The sequence below is a fragment of the Mya arenaria genome, chromosome 3 (assembly GCF_026914265.1).
Source record: "Mya arenaria isolate MELC-2E11 chromosome 3, ASM2691426v1".
NCBI classification, from domain to species: Eukaryota; Metazoa; Mollusca; class Bivalvia; order Myida; family Myidae; genus Mya; species Mya arenaria.
In genome coordinates, this window is record NC_069124.1 from 6,703,488 (window position 1) to 6,709,487 (window position 6,000).

Consider the following 6,000-nt stretch of genomic DNA (forward strand, 5'->3'; position numbering starts at 1 on the left):
GTCTTCAATTCTCCAACATACTGACAAGACTATCTTAGAATGGTGGAAACACAATGAAGAACATTACCCACGACTTAGTCTGTTGGCTAAGAAATATCTAGCAGTACCAGCATCATCCATCTCCTCAGAGCGGATATATAGCCATTGTGGAAGTATCGTGTCGAAGAAAAAAGCCAGGCTAAATCCAGCCAAAATAGAACAGCTTGTTTTCTCAATCGAAATATGCAAACATATAGGTAGAAAATAGGGATAATTTATCCAGTTGCTGTGTTTAAAAGTTTTATAGTTACTAGTCAGTGTTTTAAAGTACTGCAACTCACAATGCAGACTGTTATATAGTTATGCTAGTCAATCACAATTTTCAAAAAAAATTCTAGTCACTAACTTACAATCACTTTATGACTATTTTGTTTTCTGATGCTTATGATAAAACAAATAATATTTAAAGTGTGTTTGTGGAAATATAATTGCCATGCTGATATTGATATAAACTTTAAATGTTTACAACCATTCCATTAACTTTTTTACATGGCATAATGCCTACTGTTCATAGAACTCCATTTTTTTAATATACCATTTATTTGGTTGTGAAATTTTTTTACACGTTCTTGTTACTTTTTTTGTTGTTTGTTCATTCATAAATAAAACTAGTAATTGATTTAATGCATATGTTTGCATTTGGTGTTGTCAACCAACCACTTGGGTAAACAAGGCATGACAGTTGTAATATATGACAGTCTACTGTCGAGTGAAGCAGTTTTATTATTACAGTATTTATTTGGCTCATAGTTATAAAAGAAAAAACAACTTCTTCAAACATGGTACATTTACATGTGTAACATAAGCTTAGTTTAAAATGATTATGAGTTATTAACTCATTGTACAAAATACTACAAATACTACTACATTTAAGGTATAGTCAGAAATGGTCCAACCGATTGTACTGTCGATAATTGGTTACTTGAGTGGAACAGATCATCGATAGTAAAGCTGGAACCGATTCCCATCACTAATATACTGACAAAAATAAGATCATATCTGTTTGAAAATAAATGTTTTATGGCTAGAACCGTTACTAACGGTTTAAGAAAAATGCATAAAACATCATTTTTTTTAACTTAAATTTAAAAATCTGTGATCTAATTTTTTGTCAGCAGTCTTATATAACTGGTTTCCATGGGTTTTTGCAAAAATTGCCTCGTTTCAAGACAAAAAAAAAAGAGTTCAATCTGTGAGAGTTCAGCTTTAAAGTGAGGCCATCAATATCTTATAATGTGTTGTCAGTTATGGAGAGGGTTGACAAAAAAAATATTTTAATCGTTTTAGAAAAGAGTGCACAGTCTGAACACCCCCATCAACCTGATCATAGGAAGCTATGCCCCTGGAAGTGTATTCTTTAACCCTTTTAGAACAACATACTCTCATAGGGTTAGATACTCTCAATTTTGATGTAATCAGTTTATGTTGTCATAAATCAGTTAATGTTGTTGTCAGTTTATGTTGCCGTAAGTTTATGTTGTTGTCAGTGTATGTTGTTGTTAGGTTATGTTGTTATCAGTGTTAGTCAATAATTCAATAAGAAAATATTTTAAGGCAAGAATATTACATAAACATATACTTAAATAATTACTTCTTATGCATGTTTAAAGAACTTTTGAACATTTGGACATTCATTTTGTACCCTTTACATAGAGTCGCCAAAACAAAATTGTCAAAGACTCTGAAGCAGCTGTTTATATTGACTACTCAATACTTCTTATGAATATAATGGATGTATCCACAGGGGTTTCTCTCGAAAAAAAAATTCTTATATATATTATATAGACAAGGGGTTGAACTCAAATTTTGCAATTCTGACACAGGTTCGCAAACGGAAACAACGTAGGTAAATGTACCTTTTTCTACGAAATGACGAATATTAAACTCTATAATTCATTAAAATAACAAAAAATAATCATATTAAATGCGTAATTTTTACCGATGCATTCCGAAGAAGAGCACAAAACACCGAAAATTCCCTCAGCATAGTTAATCTGTCAAACTCGCCAATTTCTGCGGGTGCGTTAAACTTTGTTACGAATTAATTTATTGGCTATTGTAAAAACCACCGCGGTGACAGAGCCAGTCATCAGCCAATGAAATCGCTGGATACAACTGGAGTGTTGGAAATCAAAATGGCAGAAGGAAAGACAAAAATAAACTCAATGTTTGTTTTTCGCCAATTATAGTGGTGTAAATCATTCAATTACAACGAACAAAGTGGTTGGTGTTCAAATTTATGATGCTTCATCGAACTGGATGCATGTAATCATACAACATTACACGCATCGTGATATTTACTGAGGTAATTTCATATATTGGATTTTTGCGAACGTGTGTCCAAATGCGATGATATATGGATTTTTATGGATAATTTAATACTCTGTTGATTTCAGTCTTTTAAAAGTCATTTGTATTGACATTAGTCACTTTATTTATAACAAAAACATTAATTTAACTGTAATACATTGTTTACTTCATTTTTTGGAGGATTGCAAAATTTGAGTTCAACCCCTTGTCTATATAATATACTGGGCAGTTGCCTAATTCCGGATTTGCCTAAATATTCGGAAATCGTTTAAAAAGCGTTTCGGCGACCGTGATCAATATAGAATGATCACAGTCTACGCAACTGACCTCCATAGCAACAGAAACACTAGACCTACTATACGATGTTTATGACTTATCGTCAATCACGAAATACAATGCCAATTACATATAAAGTAAATAAATTGACGATGTCATTGTTTTGTGTTGTGCAGCATTTGATATGAAAATGAAGCAAAAATGAAGCAGATTCGTACTTTCAAAATTATGCAAATTCGGACAAATTAGTAGTTCGGATACGCCGAAAATACACATACAAATACTTCAGAGAAGTATAAAATTTATATACATGTTAAACATTTAATACATGATGTTCATTTAAGTAGCATTTAAATGTTTGTATTGACTTGATAATGTTTACTTTGTTCTTTGAAAAAAATCAGAATATTTAGGCACTGAATGCATGTTTTTGGACGTCGTTTATGCACCTATTTCCTACTGAATATTATATTATAATTAATTGTTTTTTTTCTTTTATTCTTTTTTCATTTTGGTTGATATAGTACCCAACATTTTTCTATTAAAATGTCATGCACTTATGTTCAGTAATTATGACAATATTTTAAGAAAACTTCAAAACTGATCCGGAATTAGGCAACTGCCCAGTATATAAGAATTTTTTTTCGAGAGAGAAACCCCTGTGGATGTATCTATAAAAACATGAATTGTCTTTCAAAAGTATTCATAAATGAAAACAGATATCAGATTACATTTTTATCTGTATTACAATACAACATATAAAAATACAGCAAGATATCTAATGCTCTAGTAATTTTACAGATCTGTGCAGTTATCACTATCCGAACTCGAGGTTATCTGAAACAAGCAAAACATGTATACCTACATTTATATTATGATCATTTGATGTTATGCATTCTGTGTTTGTATTGTTTAAGTTGATATAAACATTAATTCGACGTTACGTTTGTTTTAAAGTTCACAGAATCGATGAATAATAATAAAAATCTAAGAAATAAGATGAGTATTCGACTTACTGCGTATTTTCTCTACTTTCGTTTTCACGGATACCCGGAAAGTACTTTCGTTTTCCAAAAAATGGAACGCGTTTCGGGGAGTATCTGCCGGGACCCGGGACCCAAATTTCGATATTGTATTTTTATCTTTGCATGTTTTATGTTTCAGTTGGTACAAAGTATTTGAAAATAACATAACATTACCATAGAAATTATTTCACTGCATATAGTATAAGGCAATTATGAAAAAGAGAGTTTAGGTACATTTATGCATAATTTACCAATACTTACTTAACTTAATAAATATTTTCATTTATTTTAACATTTTCATTTACGGTATTAAATATGTATTTGAACTTATCAGAAATTTGGAAACTTGTGCAATAAGAAACACTGGGCCTCTAGTATTGAGGGTATTTGCATGGACCGTGTAAGTACCGAGACTGGTAACATCGTCAGGAGCGTACGTTACGCATAAATTACGCATGTGCGTAGCATCAATTTGTAAAATAAAAAAATAAATATGGCCCCAAATGGCATCAAAGTCGAGTGCTAAGCTAAAATGGTATCAGAATAAAAGGAAGATCAGCTAAAGTAAGCAATGCTTCTCTGTGCAAGATAACTGCATGCCTGAGCATAAATCAATCACTTGATAACTACTTGTAACGCAGTCGGCAGACTCGAACCTATAAATCCCTCCAATTACACCTCAGAGCGCAACGTGGGAGTTCCATTTCCAAGTTTTTCCCTGGGGAGGCCCCCTAACCACTAACCGGTTACAGGGATATACCCCCTCCCACACCCGCCCCCTTTCGTGCGTAAGATTTAGTAAAGCCTGGCTACGCCCCTGATCGTAGTATTTTAACATAAGGGTAAATTTGGTAAATTATGAATAAATGGGACATTATAACTGAAACATCCCGGGGTAACTTATCAAAAAAAGAGACCGTAATGCATCGCATATAGCTGCCGGGAGCTGGGACCAATAACAAAATCCTACCCTCAGCTGGAATCAATTATTGAGAAAAGCCGTGACCGCTGTGGCCGGGACTTTAGCCGAAAACTGCCGGGATGGCTGTAGCCAGGACTGCGTATGGTTTTAATACGAACCGTTGGCTTATTTATTACGGACGGGATCGATTCTTACGAATAAGCTCGGTCACTGTGGTCGGGACTAATAAACATGGACCTCAATAAAAAAATCCAAAGTATTTTGGTATCGTTTGGAAGAGTTTGAATTTAAACATGGTTATAAATTGTATAAATTTTATTTATAAACAATTTAAGCAAACGAGTTTTCTTTGCCTTTACATGGGGTCACCAGTCTTTAATGCTTGACACAATGGTTATTTGTCACGAGTCGTATTCTTAAAATATAATTATATGTAAACAAATACTCCAAGTTATTGATCCTGTAATATGGCTCCATGAATGCTCATCCAACGAAGAAACGATTCCATGTTCATATAACAACCTATTTAAAAAGGTTGTACATTATTGTAATAATTTTTAAACCAATCTCCTTTTTGGAATTATATAAACAACATCATTTAGCTAAAACCTCGTTCACAATTCTAAACAATCACATATGTTTTTCGTTAAATATCATATTATATCAGGGTCCTCGAACATTTTTATGCCATATCAGCACTCAAACTGTACGTGCAGTTCTTTGCGCTCGGGTCGAGATTAACCTATCTTACGCTATCGGCCATGGAAGATACTTATAATCTTGATAGACACGCTAATTAACAAAATATGCCTATACATTTGGATGAGCGCAACAAAATCATAAATCGTTATAAAAAAATATATATAGTAGCAGAATACACAAGGTGAGTTGAAGTTTTTTAGATATCAATGCAAGAACTATTTCGCAAGTATATGATATTTTTGCGAACTGTAAAATTGGCTTGACAATATAAATTCTCATTCTATATCATTCACTTAATAAAACTAAGTGACTTTTATACGTACGAATGTTCATATTCGAAATTCAGGATAATATGAAATTTACATGATAAATTTATAATTTCCAAACACGAACATTACATGGCGGTGAATGGACTTATAAAAAATAAAATGCAGTTGATATTTTATATTCAACGTATTTTATTGCAACGTAGGGTTTCAATGCTGTTCTAATCTCTATAACATGTACATTTCCAAAACACAAATAAAGTGTTAAAACACTGCAAAGAATATCCAGGGAGAATAAAGGTTGATATTTTATCACTGTTGTCCACGCACGCACGCAAGGACACACACGTACCCACACTCATGTACACACGCACGTACACGCGTACAGACACAAGCGCACGCCCACGTACAAACACGTACGCGAGCACACACACACACACAAACTCAATGTCACACGCAC

General features: G+C 33.1%; 1 protein-coding gene across 1 annotated transcript in view; it reads right to left on the reverse strand.

The window, feature by feature from the left end:
• The window catches only part of LOC128227913 (uncharacterized), a 39,390-nt gene extending 35,710 nt beyond the window's left edge, over nt 1-3,680 (reverse strand). The window contains exon 1 of the mRNA XM_052938850.1: nt 3,642-3,680. The gene's annotated coding sequence lies outside the window, so the exon portion shown is untranslated. The remainder of the gene's footprint in view (nt 1-3,641) is intronic.
• Between the last annotated feature and the right edge of the window lie 2,320 nt (nt 3,681-6,000).